The sequence below is a fragment of the Bidens hawaiensis genome, unplaced genomic scaffold (assembly GCF_021521415.1).
Source record: "Bidens hawaiensis isolate Kalapana, Puna unplaced genomic scaffold, B.hawaiensis_p1.1 tig00005445_1, whole genome shotgun sequence".
NCBI classification, from domain to species: Eukaryota; Viridiplantae; Streptophyta; class Magnoliopsida; order Asterales; family Asteraceae; genus Bidens; species Bidens hawaiensis.
In genome coordinates, this window is record NW_027491346.1 from 1,128,015 (window position 1) to 1,143,675 (window position 15,661).

Consider the following 15,661-nt stretch of genomic DNA (forward strand, 5'->3'; position numbering starts at 1 on the left):
TTTACTTAAAATTAATTAGACGAACTTAAAGATGAAGCGAAGTTGTTCCCAACTTCGCCTCACCTTTAACTTCGCCTATACAGGTTTGATCACAACTTCGCTCCTGGTAATCAAGCGAACTTGTGTACAACTTAATCGTTTATCTAACTTGGTTCGTTTAGTGCAGATATGGCTGCTGTTGGAGGTGCAGGAGGTGCAGGTGATGACGGTGATGATCACAGACAATTCTTCCCAGCTCATAACCAGTTCATAACACTTGACCCAGATGCAAAGGGCTTGGAGGACTATAGGGAGATAATTACTTTTCTCCTGCGCTCAAGGATATATCATGCAATAACCACTACCCTGCCTATTTCGCTACCGAATATTGAAGACTTTTGGCAGACGGTAGAGTACGATTGCCGGGTTGAGCCCCCGGTTATGCGAGCCACCGTAAACGGTCAAGTTGTTCAGTTTTCTTCTGAACAAATACGGGTGGCGTTGCAGTTTGGTGAAGAGACGAGGGATGACCCAACGGAGTTTGTTGCACCATTCCGTGATGGGGCGTTCCTCAGGATGGGGTATTCTGGTCTCTTAGGGGACACACAACGGAGGAAGGGATTCCTTTTAGATCAGTGGCGCTTCCTTATGCACGTCATGATCGTATGTATGTCAGGACGGAAGGCAGGCACTGATGGTATGGGTGCGACAATGCAGTCTGCTATGACTGCGTTGACTTATAATAAACGGTATTCTTTCAGCCAGATGATCTTTTACGAGATCGATAGGCAACGAAGGGCTGTGGCGCGTGAGCGGTTTACAATGTATCCACGATTCCTACAGATGATTTTCAATCATGTGGCTCCGACGCTGCCTCAACGACACCCTATTCGATACGTGAAAAGTGTGACAAAACGTATCTTTGCACAGTGTCGCACTTCCAGCGCACGAAGCAAGCCTGAGCTGCGTCCCAGGCATACTCCGCTCTTTGGGTACCTTATAAACCCGGAGTATGTGCCTGCGGCAGGGGACGAGTTTAGAGACCCAAGACCACAACAGGCGGCAGCACCCCGGGCTGTATCAGCTGCGCCTGCTGTATCTGCTGCTGTGTCAGCTGCAGAAATTGACCTTGATGCCATGTTGGGAGGCCAAGGAATGTTTGATATGGATCGAGTTGATCCTCAAGAGAATATTCAAGTCTCGGGTCCACAGGCTGACTTTGATGATGTCATGGAAGAGGCTAGAAGGATGATGGTAACTCATGAGAGAACGGTTGGTAAACAAAAGAGAACTGTTGACGACGACGACGAGGAAGATGATGAAGAAGAAGCTGTGCAGCTGGTGAGAAAGCGTTCACGAAGGGAAACGACAGGTATGGGTGTAGGAGCTGGAGAGACTTCACGGGTGGTACGTTTTGCTCCACCTGCCCTATCTGGTATGTCCTTTATTCCTACCTCTGTGCAGGTATCGAGTACAAGCGCTACGGTTGTTCCCGTAGTGGCTACATCGTCGGCTGACATTCCATCGATCACGGCCGTCCAGACGTCGACTCCAGAAATTGTGTCTCTACCAACTCAAACGCTTACTCCATCGGTGGTAGTAGCACGATTTGTCGAGTCTACGGTCACCACTACTGCAGGGTTATCGGGTACGGTACCACCTGCGGACACGCCCACTTCTGACTCGGAACGAATAGCTTCACTAGAGCGGATTGTAGCTGAGCAGTCCAAGACTATTCAAAGCCTAGTGGAAGCAAATCAACTGCAGGCATCCCTCCTGGCTGAGCACGGGAAAGTAATAGATGCCTTGAAGGTGTTCTTGGCATCTCAGGGGGAGATGAGCTGTAGAGGAGATGAGTTGAGGACCAAGCGCCGAAACGATCAAGACGATGATCCCAATGCACCGGAAGGTGCAGGTGGTGAGTTGCCAAGAACTACTATAGCTCTTGGGGCTTCCACAGCTGAGGGGGAGTCTGCATCTGGTGATGATGTGGTTGCTGTTGGTGATGATGTGGATGTGGTTGAAGATGTTGAGATTGTTGATGATATGATTGATGCGCTAAAAGAGATAGACGATATGTTAGAGGATGATGAGTTGATAAATGAAGATGATGTTCTGCCAATCGATGAGATTGAAAAGATTGGTGCAGAAATTGTGGTTGAGAATGTGATAGAAGAAGGAGAGATTGTTGAAGGAAATGTAGAGCATGAGATCCCTGTGGTTGAACAGTCGACTATATGTGAAGATGCTGTGGTTGACAACACTGAGTGGGAAGATCAGCCAAACTGGAAGGAAGGCTGCGCTCAGTGGTTTGTAAAGACGAAGAAGCAAGCAGTACCGACGATGTTCAAAAAGTCGTATAATATAAAGGGATATGCAGAATCAAAGAAGGGAATCATATGCTGGTTGTACGATGAAGAGTTGAAACTATTTGTGATCAAACGTTACGACGGCATTCAGTACTTCAAGAAGATGTTAAGATCCCTGAATACCTTACCGGAGTGTGAGGTGAAAGACTTAGCAAGACTGGGGATGATAAACAGAAGTGATGATAACATGGCGAGAGTAATTGGGAAAATTGTTTGGAAGGAGGCCATTAAAGATAAAAAGTTTGAACTTCTGAAGCCTCAGAAAGGGAAGTTAGTAGAAGACAAAGATAGAGGGATGAGGGCAGACGGCAAACCATGGATGGTTATGAAGTATAAACCAGTCCGTCATTTAAAAGAAGTGCCGATGAAGGTGTTGCCCAAGAACGTCTTGAAAGACTTGAAGTGGTGGTACGTGGATTGTGAAACTGCTGAAGCGGTCATGGAGGATGAAGATGAGCAAGAGATCATGAGAGTGTATGATCCTATGCACTTAGTCAATCTGTCTCAAGCTGACTTGCAGGTACTACATGCTAAGAAGATTTTCTACATTCCTTCTTGGAAAGAGGAAGCTAAGAAGTACCAGAAGTTGGTTTCTGTATGTGTTAGACAGGGAGTGCATGCTTGAAGAGATGAAGAGAGAAGACGAGAGATTACAAGACACAAGCTTTGAAGATCAAGATATGAAGCTACTGCCAAGGGGGAGTCTGTTGGTACATAAATGTCAGTAGTTCATAGTCTAGCGTTTGTAATCGAGTCTGTAATGTAATTATGTTTAAGTTTATGTTTATGTATGTAAGCGAAGTTGTCAACAAGTTCGCTTAGGCGAACTTGTTGAACAAGCGAAGTTGTCGACAAGTTCGCCTAGGCGAACTTGTTCAACGAGCGAAGTTACTGACAACTTCGCCTGAACATATAGGGCGAAGTTGTCGTGTCTATATATACTGTAGCCGACGATTTGTTTAGGTTACGAGAGAGGAGTCAGTTGTTGAGTTCAGTGAACGTGTCGAGAGTCTGTAATAGACGTGTTTCAAGTTATAATACATAACGTGTTCGTTTGTATCGCGTGTGTTTGTTTTACGTATTCTACGCTCGTAACTACCTACGCAGGGATTCCGCACCTACGTAGATAGCGATATCCCGTGTAAGATCCGTCCGGGAACCTACATCTTGATTCACGGAATAGTTTGAAGATGATTTACAAGGGAAGAAACGGGTTTGAAAAATTGAAGATTATTTGATGATCACATTGATTGTATTTCCTTTTGTGATAAAATTGTTACTTGATGTTGATCATTGAAGTTCAAAGCCTCGTTCTTATGCCCATACAATTTATCAAACAAGATAGGAGAAAAGAAGTCTAAAAGAACAACGAGAGATGCTTAAAGTGAGGGGGAGAATTTCAATGAAAGACAACGGGTTATGAGGTGATCGTGGAAGAAATTTAATGGCATCGGTCTAAGGGGGAGATTGTTGGGACTTATGTTTTACACCAACGCATCGAATTAATTTGTGGGTGAAAAATATATTATTTGGTCTCAACCAAGGGTGGATAGCTTGAAGACCAAGTCATGCTAGACTAGTATAAATAGATGTTTTATTCATTTGTCTAGTATGAGTGAGTGTATTGTTTTAAGTGAGATTTAGGGTTTTATCCCTCAGGGAGAGTCTCTGCCTCCAGGATGAGCTCTCCTGAAGGTGGCTGATATTTCTTATGTATGTATGAATGTATGTTTGAGTGTTTCATCTTTACGAGAATCATTCGTCTTATAATATCATACTACCATTTCTGTCTTGTGTGTTTTGATTAAATTTGTTCATCCTATTTTATTGATTGTTAATCAAATCAGGCTCTCTCCCAATACACCTCATTCGTCCAGATATCGTTCAAGAGTGAATAAGAGTGAGATTCGATCCTAACCCAGATCCGAGCTCCACTGATAATACTGATTATTCACGCCTCTGCACCGGGGCTCGGGTCTTTCACAATTGGTATCAAAGCTGGGTTACCGAATCATTCAGACTAACCGCTGAATTGATTCATTTCGCTCTTGAATCCACCATGGATGTTAAATGATGAAGTTCGTTGAAATTATTTTTAGGGGTTTTGAAATTATTTGATGTTTTGGAGAAAATTTTATGATTGATGTTTGGGTTGATGACTCGTTTGGAGATCCACCATCAATTTCATGTTTATCTGGTCAGAACGGTCCAGATATGATGTAACAGTGTTATTTGGCTCGTTTTGGGGCAACACTCTTCATTTGATGATTTCCACATCTGAAAAGGTCGATTGATGATATGAAGATATGTTTCTTTGATTTCTAGACGACGTGGATACTGCTACAATGATTATCTTCAAATTATGAAACTTGTTTCCAGATCTGAAAAATTAGGGTTTATGTGTGCTCGTTGTTGTTTCTGATATGTGTGCTGCTTGAACTATACATGATTTGGTGAACAAACATTGCCACTGGTACAAACTGGTATGGAGAATGTACAAGTCAGGAATGAACATGTACTAGAGGCAATTTCATTAAAGTTTGTTACAAAAAATGCAAAGTGAATATTCAAGCAGGTTCTGCAAGGGCAAATCAGTAACTGATGATGCAGAAAAGAAGTGTTGATTTCTCGAGCAGACCATGAACATATAAGATTGAACTCGAGAAAACATAATGATTATGTGTTGCTTCGAGCACATGATGTGTTTAGCCAAGCACATTTTTGGTTCGAGCACAGTTTATCTCGAGCAGGTGTCTTCTAAAAAAAACTATCTTTTTAAGTCTCGAGCACACTTTACAATTTATTCAAGCAGACTCTTTTTCGAGCATAATTTGTTTTGTCTTAAACAATTATGCTTTTGAAGAGAAAACTCAAGTTTTTTTCGAGCACACCCTTGCTCCCGAGCACACTTTTGCTCCCGAGCATGCTTGGTGCTATTGAAGAAAACCTTAATGAAAATCACTGCATCTTTTTCCCTTATAGCACACTTCTTACTCACGAGCATGAAAATTCTCTAGCCTGCTCGTGAAGGAAAATATGTGTGCTCGAGGTCAGAAATGTTGTGCTTGTGAACAATTTCAAGGTTTTGAAGAAACTTTTGAGACTTTTGGTGCTGTTGTCTGTTTGACCATGTTGTTCTCTATGGAAAATACATACCAGGGGTATTTTGGTAATATGTCTCCAATCATCAACAAGTTTATGGAATTCAAACGTTATCAAATTTCACGACCTCATCAAGGGCTTTACAAGAACAAGTGTTGACACAAGCTTAAGGATTTAATCACTTTGAATTTCAACCAACATTTGAATATTTTTTATCTGAGATTTTTGAAATCTTGATGAGGATTGTCAAGATTGTTTCACCCACACTTGATTTGAAGACACGTTCATTAAAGACAGTTGCAACGAAATTGGGGGAGTAAAAATCTTTGAATTTCATTGCAAATGGCAAGCTTCAAATCAAATAAAAGACTCAAGTTAAGGAAAAGTTGATCAAGATCAATAATCCAAGGTTTTTCAAAGATGTTTCATCGTTTGTAAGTTTTCAGATTTCCTAGTACGGATGAGAAGATAGAGTCATCTCGAGCAACAATGTTGAAAGGATGATCAGTAGAGTTTAACTACCTATGAAATTGTCACTTGAACAGTCAAGTACGGGTTTTGGTTGACTTGAATGCTATCTTGATTCACAGAATAGTTTGAAGATGATTTACAAGGGAAGAAACGGGTTTGAAAAATTGAAGATTATTTGATGATCACATTGAATGTATTTCTTTTTATGATAACCTTGTTACTTGATGTTGATCACTGAAGTTCAAAGCCTTGTTCTTATGCCCATACAACTTATCAAACAAGATAGGAGAAAAGAAGTCTAAAAGAACAACGGGAGATGCTTAAAGTGAGGGGGAGAATTTCAATGAAAGACAACGTGTTATAAGGTGATCATGGAAGAAATTCGATGGCATCGGTCTAAGGGGGAGATTGTTGGGACTTATGTTTTAGACCGACGTATCGAATTAATTTGTGAATGAAAAATATATTATTTGGTGTCAACCAAGGGTAGATGGCTTGAAGATCAAGTCATGCTAGAGTAGTATAAATAGATGTTTTATTCATTTGTCTAGTATGAGTGAGTGTATTGTTTTAAGTGAGATTTAGGGTTTTATCCCTTTGAGAGAGTCTCCGCCTCCAGGATGAGCTCTCCTAGAGGTGGCTGATATTTCTTATGTATGTATGAATGTATGTATGAGTGTTTCATCTTTACAAGAATCATTCGTCTTATAATATCATACTACCATTTCTGTCTTTTGTGTTTTGATTAAATTTGTTCATCCTATTTTATTGGTTGTTAATAAAATCAGGCTCTTTCCCAATACACTTCATCCGTCCAGATATCGTTCAAGAGTGAATAAGAGTAAGATTCGATCCTAACCCAGATCCGAGCTCCACCGATTATACCGATTATTCACGCTTTCGCACCGGGGCTCGAGTCTTTCATATCCCGAGATAAACGAGAAGAATCTGAAGAAAATGGACATCAGGTAACAGATGGCCATGGCTGTGCATCATTCATCAAACTTCATGAAGAAGTATGGAAGAAACAACTTCAAGGATTCTAATGGGAATGAGATTGGTTTTGATAAGGACAAGCTTCGGTGTTACAACTGCAATGAGACAGGGCACATTGCAAGGGAATGCACAAATCCATCCAAGCCTGCCAATGACATCAAGATTACTGAAGTCTCCGATAACAAAGGTGGAAGAAGAAGTGATAAACGACCTAAATAGAGCACCTCCTCAAAACATAGAGTTCCCCGAATCAGTCAAGGGAATTCATCAAAAGGGAACTCTGGATCAAGCTCAAAGGCCAAGAGCAACGTGTCATCTGATACAACCAAACCAGATCGGGAGGATGACCAATTATATTAGTTGATCAATCCACTGACCTTCAATGGGATGGAGTTTGTGAATGAAGACTAAGCCTCATCAAGCTCTACCGCCGAAGCATACCAAACCATCTCAAACATTCTCCCCGGTACACAAACTTTGCTCTCAAGCTTGCATTAATAAGATAGAGAATTATAGGACTCATAATGCTGCATTAATAGATGAAAATCTAAGCGTTAAATGTCAGAATGATGATTACAGAAAGGCTAAGAATATTTTTGCCACTAGAATTAAACCCATAATAATGATATGGCTAATATAAATGAGAAATTGTTTCACTCCAATAAACTAGTTGAGTTTCATGAAAGACGTGTAGTCAGGTTAAATGCTAAAATTGAGAAGCTAGAATTAGACCTTGCCCAACGAAAGATAGTTATGGACAAGTTTGAATTAGCGTATGATAAACTGAATGGGATTATTGGGGCACAAATTGGGTTGAAACAAAATACAGGTTTAGGCTTTGATTACACAACAATTCCACCTCCATTCAATGAGAACTACACTAGCCTACCTCACTTTAGTTACAATACCCCACCTGAGGACGAAATGGTCTATGGAATTGGTCATGTACTGTTGGTGCATAATGTCAGTAGTTCAGTATCTCGTGTTGGTGCATAATCGAGTTGTGTTTCTTTCAATTATGACTTCAATAAAAATTACAGAACTGGTAAAAATGGAGGTTGAAGCCGGTTCAGCAACTAAAGATCCAAAAATGCTTAAGGGTACCGATTTCGTTGCATGGAAAGATCGGTTTGAACAGTATGTGAAGTATCAAGATGCTAAGATGTGGGTTTGCATTCAAGACGGATACATTCCGCCAACATCCTTGTTTGAAGGTCGTGAACAAATTAAGAAGTACAGTAAGATGGAAGAGGAGGAAAAGAAAATGTATGAGGCAGAGATTAAAGCTCATGCAGCAATAACAATGGCTCTTCCAAAAGAGATTCTTCATACCTTCAAGAAGTACAAAACTGCTAGAGAGCTATGGGAAGCACTAGAAAATAGATATGAAGGTAATGTGGGGATACGTGCTTCCAAAACAAAGCTGCTAAAAACCCAATTCTCTGTATTCAAGTGTTTGAAAAATGAATCAGTTGACGATATCATCACAAGATATTATCACTTGATAACCGAACTTAGTAATTACTCCATTGAATACAAGGAAGAAGAGATAGTAGAGAAATTTCTTGATGCTCTTCCACCAAAATGGGAAATGTACACGGTTCTGATAAGAGAGGATAAAACTTTGCCAAGATTGATTTGGAAACAGCAGTCAATAAGTTACGAAATTTTGAACTTAACATGGTTCGGAAGGAGACACCAACTGATCAGGTTCAGGATTCGGGAATGTACGGTGCGAAAGTCACTCCAAGCTCAAGTTCAAAATCAGAATCCAATGCCTACTACTCAAAGGGATAATCAAACTCAAACTCAACTCGCGATGGTCATGTGATTCTCAATATGGATGGCGACGTATGTTTCGTAGCTAGAGGTAGTAATCCTTCAAATCCTCAAGCCACAATTGGAAATTTCTCGTAGAATGTTCCAAGCTACAACTATTCACAGATGCCCATGAGTGTTAAATCAGCTGAACAGCAGTTTGCTCTATATGCATCCTTCATTGCTTCTTATGAGAACTACATCAAAGGTAAAATAGTCGACCCTGCAACTTTGGATGAAGACTACGATCAGATTGATACTGATGATTTGGAAGAGATGGACTTGCAGTGGCAGATGGCTATGATAGTAAGAAGGGTAAAGAGATTCATGAAGAAAACGGGTAGAAAGTTCGTTGGGGAAAGACCAGGGTTTGATAAATCAAAGGTTCGATGTTACAACTGTCAACAAAATGGTCACTTTGCTAAGGAATGTACAAATGAGAGAGTCGAATGAAGTCAGAACAGGCCTGCACAACAGAATGGGGGAGGTAGTGAGAATAGGGCTATGGTATCTAGACAGAATGGTGGATACAATTGGAATATACAAGTTGAGGAAGTGTTCGAACAGGCTAATTTGATAAACATCGAAACTGGAGGAAGTGAGAGGGAGATGGGAGAAAATCAAGCATATATGGCAGAAGTGAACGATCAGCTCTCTGAGGTAAGTTCTGAACTTCATTGTGTACAATGTGAAAACCTGTCTGAACAATTAAAAACAATAACTGATCAGTTTGTTAGTTTGGACACACAATTTAAAATGTTAAAAGAAGATCATCACTATACTAAAACTAGAGAAAACAGTTACTTGGTAAAAATAAAAGCTAGTAAAAAGGATATTAGAAGTCTTAAAGCCAGTCTAGCTGAAAAAATACAAGTAATTGATCTTAGTTATGAAGTGTTAGAAGAAAAAACTAAACTAATTGCTGAAAAAGATAAACAGATAGCTGATTACCAGGTTAAAGTGCTGGAACTAAACAGAAAAATTGAACAATTTAGAAATTCTTCAGCAATGCTTGATCACATCATAAGTGTTCAACGTTCCCCAGTTAACAAAGGGGGAATTGGATTTTCTGAAGTTCCACCACCGTATAACAATAACTATACTTATAATCCTAGTAATCAGCAATCTGCGAATGTTGAGATTAGTCAGACAGTTCCAATCAAAATTTCTACAAAAGAAACTGAAGTTAATAAGAGCGAGACGAGTAAGTCAGGTTCTAACATTACGATCTCTGTCCCTAGCTCTGTCTCATCAAATTCGGACAAGTCATCCGAATTGGGTGAGATAAAAGAAGAGGTAGTGTTACTAAAACGTGGGGAGGAATATAAGCCCGATGAAAAGAATTCTTCCCTAAATCCGTTTGTCCCACCATATGTTAGACAAACGGGTAGTAATGCAACCTCGACATCTGCAACAACTGTTGAGACGAAAGTTCAAAACAGAAGTTGTTTCAGATGCAATCAAGTAGGAAACCTTATTGCTGATTGTCCTCTAAAACAGAGAAGATTTAGAGGTATGAGGCTTCCGAAAACTAAGAATAAAAGGAATGCGAACACACCAAATTTCAGACATTGGACTAATCCAAGATTTCAAAGAAATCGATCTCATTTTTTCCCAGTTAACCTTAAAACCAACAATTATAATTCAGTTAATTCATTAAGGTTTGGATGGCCTCATAGCCAGTCCTCTAGAAGGATTCCTTTCAGAACTTACATAAACCATTCTCAAACTGACTTTGGGCAACCAAAGTACTGGATGCCGGTCAGCAGATTTAATCGACCCAAGACCAGTAGGTCTTGGGTCCCTAGATTTTAATCTATTTCTTTAATTGTGCAGGAACAGTCAAACGGGGCTGTAAACAATATGTGGGTTGTTGACAGTGGCTGTTCCCGGCACATGACTGGTAACAAGAAATTGTTACGTGACTGGAAATCTGTTCAAGGAGGAAGGGTTAGTTTCGCTGGAGAGAGTGGAGGTAGAATCAGTGGTATTGGAACTATGACAAATGGAAGAATGAAGTTAGAGAAGGTGAATTTTGTGGAAGAGTTGAAGCATAACTTGTTGAGTGTATCTCAGATTTGTGACAAAGAATACACGGTGCATTTTACAAAAAATGAGGCAATCGTTCTTTATCCTGGTTTCAAGATACCAGAGGCCTGGGTGGTGATGAAAGCTCCAAGAGAAAAGAACACGTATGTGATGTATATGAGGTCAACTGAGATGACAACAGAAGAGTCATGTCTTCTGTCAAAGGCAACTGAGTCGGAGTCAGAGTTATGGCATCGAAGAATGGGACATATACATCTTCGCAAAATGAATTACATTGTCAAGAATGGGCTGGTGCTTGGAGTTCCCTTGAAGAATTTTAACTTTGAAGATCAATGCTTGTCGTGCAAGAAAGAAAAGCAACACAAAAAACCTCATCACTCCAAGAAGGTTAACTCAATTGTCAGTACCCTAGACCTACTTCACATGGATCTCTTTGGTCCCGTGAATGTAAAGAGTCTAGGTGGAACGTCATACTGCTTGGTTGTAATCGATGATTACTCTTGATACTCTTGGGTATACTTTCTGAAGGCAAAAGATGAGACAGTTCAGTTGGTAATTAACTTGATTACCAAAGTTGAAAATATTGTTGGGAGAAAGGTTAAGTACATTAGGAGTGATAACGGTACAGAGTTCAAGAACTATCAGATGGAGATATTCTGCTTACAGAAAGGGATAGAACATCAGTACAGCGCCCCGTATACTCCGCAACAAAATGGGGTAGCTGAGAGGAAGAATAGAACGCTGATCGAAGGAGCCAGAACCATGCTGGCAGATGCTAAACTTCCCATGGTGTTCTGGGCTGAGGCTGTTGCCACAGCCTGTTATATCCTTAATCGTGTTTTAACTGTTAAAAGATTAAATAAAACTTGTTATGAACTTATGCATGGTAGAAAGCCAAACTTGAATAGTCTCGAACCTTTCGGGTCCCCATGTTCGATATTAAAGACAAACTCAAAATTTGGTAAGATAGCCGACGAAGGTATTTTAGTCGGATATGTCGTTGGGACACCCAACAGAAGAGTCTTTAATTTATCGAACAGCAAGGTTGAGGTGGTATGTAACACTGACATTACGAGTTACAAATCACCAAGGCCTAGCGTGGGACCCGCTGAAGCTTTCGACTATGATAAACTATTCAAATCTTTTAATGTGCCTTACTTGGATTTTGCAGAAGTTGATGAGAAACTTGCTTCACAGATTCTGTATGACGAGAGGAGGAAAATATTGTGCAACGTCCGCAATACGATGAAAGTCAACCTACCTCGTCAAGTGCCGTTGATACTCCTGCTGCCTCTACTGAAGAAGAATTCTTCAATCCATTTCACACTCAACATCAATCACACACTGATGAACTCTCTTCAAATTTAGAAAACAATCTGGAAGTCGGTCCGGTTCAGACTACTGGAATTCACAAAAATCACCCTTTGGAGAACGTGATAGGTAATCTGTCTGACGGTGTTCAAACAAGAAGAAGTTTGGATGAACACACATGTGTTTACGCAAGCATTAAAGACACGGGTATCATAAACGAATGCTTGTACACCTGCTTCATCAGCCAGATTGAACCGAAGAATTATCAAATGGCTCTAAAAGATAGCTCGTGGGTTGAAGTCATGCAAGAAGAATTAGCATAGTTTGAGAAGATGGAAGTATGGAGATTAGTTTAAAAACCACAGAATGTAAATGCTATCGGTACAAAGTGGGTTTTTTAATGTAAGAGGGATGAGAAAGGGATAATCATACGGAACAAGGCAAGACTGGTAGTAAAAGGGTTTAATCAGCAAGAAGGAATCGACTACAACGAAGTGTTTGCTCCTGTGGCAAGATTGGAAGCAATTCGACTATTTTTGGCATTTGCTGCACACAAAGAGATGAAAGTGTTCCAATTAGATGTGAAAAGTGCCTTTTTAAATGGTAAAGTCGATGAGGTGGTGTATGTTGAACAACCTCCGGGATTCCCTGACCCAGATTTTCCTGATCATGTGTACAAACTGAGTAAAGCTTTATATGGGCTACATCAGGCCCCTCGTGCCTGGTACGCAACCTTGTCCGATTACTTGCTTGATAATAGGTTTGAAAGAGGAAAGATCGATTGCACGCTGTTTGTTAAGAAAAAAGGGGGAGATTACCTACTAGTTCAAGTCTATGTGGACGACATCATTTTTGCTGCATCAAAAGTAGCCATGTGTCAGGAATTTGAAGCAGTCATGAAAAAGAGGTTTGAAATGAGCGCCATGGGCGAATTAACTTTCTTTTTGGGATTGCAGGCAGATCAGAAGAAAGATGGGATGTTTATTCATCAAACAAAATATGTCCATGATGTGCTCAAACGCTTCAAGATGGATGATAGCACCCCATTTGATCCATTGGATCTTCAGGATAGCCATTTACCTGAAGACTTTGACTTGATCGGGGCGATAGAATTTAAATTTTTTTAGGGAGATGATATAATATTTCAAGTCTAACTGGTGGAGTTATTAGGCCTAAAAGACTCTAGAATAGCCATTGTAAGTTATGGTAGCTTTCTATGGTGCGTAAAAGTAGAAGTGATACAAACTAAATCTTCTCGATTTAATGTGGAGAATCATTCTGAGTTGTGCATGTCTCCATATACATCTTTCCGAATGATAGGCAGAAAAGTGATTACCCAGTCATACACGAGCCCGTGAGCGTTCTGATTCCAGAGAAGATAGTGTCAAGTACCTGCAGTGATCCAGATTCGGGACTTACAGTTGTCTATAATTTGAAGCTGTATTAATGTCTTTATTAAAAAAAAAACATATATGTTGTTAAGCATTCTGAAGCTTATGTTGTTTCAAATTTCAATAAAGAGGCAAGAAAGAGAACGGGAAGAAGACTCTAAAGATCGATGTGTGCTTACTGTTTAATCAGACACTACGGGTAGAAGTCAACTCGGGGTGACTTGGGGAAAGCCAAATAAGCTTTGAGAATAGATAGGAGGCATCACAATCTCTCATGTGATGTCCATCTAAAGTTTGAGCTTAATTGAACCTTATCCGTATCACTGAAGCGATGAAAACCATACTAAGCTTTATACCTGCTTACAACCTGTTTCTTTATGTCATAATATCGCTGAACATGGATCTATATGACAGCCACTTAATTAGTATGATTCCTGTTCGGATCTTTTCTAAAACATGCAGGTCCTCGTCAAGACTGAAATTTGATCCCGTTTAATTCATTATCTTTACTTTAATTATGTTTTATACCTTGGTACATTTTAATAAACACTTGGTTGCTAGTTTTGATTCCTTATTCTTTAATCTAATTTAAGGCGATGTTGTTTATTAAGAAGTTGGTTCAGGCGAAGTTATTATCACAGCGAAGTTAACCAGCGAAGTTGTCACAAGGGCGAAGTTAACCTTAACTTCGCCCATGTATTTCCAAACCTATATAAGGGGTCAACTTGGTCAAACACTTTCCAAACTATCAAACTCTCGGCGAACTTACACCCACTCACTTCTACCCTCGGCGAACGTATACCTTGAATCGAACCTCATTATTATCTGTTTCTTGTCCGTGTTAAAGGTATGTAGGATCGGTTTAACCTGTAATTCATGTTAATGGTGTTAATAAGATACCTTTGTGGTCCGAGTTGAGACATTGTTTGTGCAACCCTTTAAACACCCGATAAACTCTATTTCTACTGCGTTTGTAACCCATTTAGTCTTCTAGATCTCAATAGAACTATTCTTTCATGTTTTGATTATCAAATACTTCAAACTAAACCTTGATCGGATAATAATAATATGCCGTTTCAGATTCAGCCGAAGTTAGGGTTTAGGCGAAGTTGTACTCAACTTCGCCTTAGGTTTAACTTCGCCTCCTCAAGAATACTTTATTTAATAAGTCTGGTTTGTCCTCAGGCGAAGTTAGTGATTAGGGCGAAGTTGTACTCAACTTCGCCATATGGCTAACTTCGCCTACACATGAAAATCTTACGTAAGTGTTCAGGCGAAGTTGGGGTCTGCGAAGTTAACATAAAACTTATCATAACTTCGCTCATGGTAACAGGCGAAGTTATGATCTGCTACGTCGATGTTCTAACTTAGACTGTTTGTTATGCAGATATGGCTGCTGTGGCAGGGGCTGGTGGTGCTGGTGGTGACGAAGGTGGTGACAACAACCGACAGTTCTTTCCGGGTCACAACATGTATATCACTTTGGATCTGGATGCGAGTGGTATCGATGACTATCGCGAGATCATATCCTTCCTCGTTCGCTCACGTATTTTTCACGCCATCACTACTACTCTTCCCATTTCTCTACCAAATATTGAAGACTTTTGGCGAACGGTAGAATCTGACTGTAGAGTTGATCCTCTGGTTATGCGCGCGATAGTGAACAATCAAGTGGTACAGTTCTCTGCAGATCAAATAAGGGTTGCTTTGCAGTTCGGGGTTGAAACTACAAATGAACCAACAGATTTTCCAGCTCCATTCGGAGATGGTGCGTTTCTGCGTATGGGTTATTCGAAACCGTTGGGTGACGCTCAAAGGAGAAAGGGATTTTTATTAGATCAGTGGCGTTTTCTAATGCACGTGATGATAGTGTGCATGTCTGGTTGTAAAGCTGGTACAGACGGTATGGGGGCAACGATGCAATCTGCAATGATAGCCCTGACTTACAACAAGCCATACAGCTTTAGTCAGATGGTGTTTTATGAAATTGATCGTCAGAGACGCGCGGTCGCCAGGGAAAGATTTTTGATGTACCCGAGATTCCTACAGATGATTCTGAATCATGTAGCCCCTACGCTGCCTCAACGACGTCCTATCCGTTATGTTGAGAGTGTAAGTAAGAGAATCTTTGCACAATGTAGGTCGTCAAGTGCTCGTAGCAAACCAGAGCTTCGT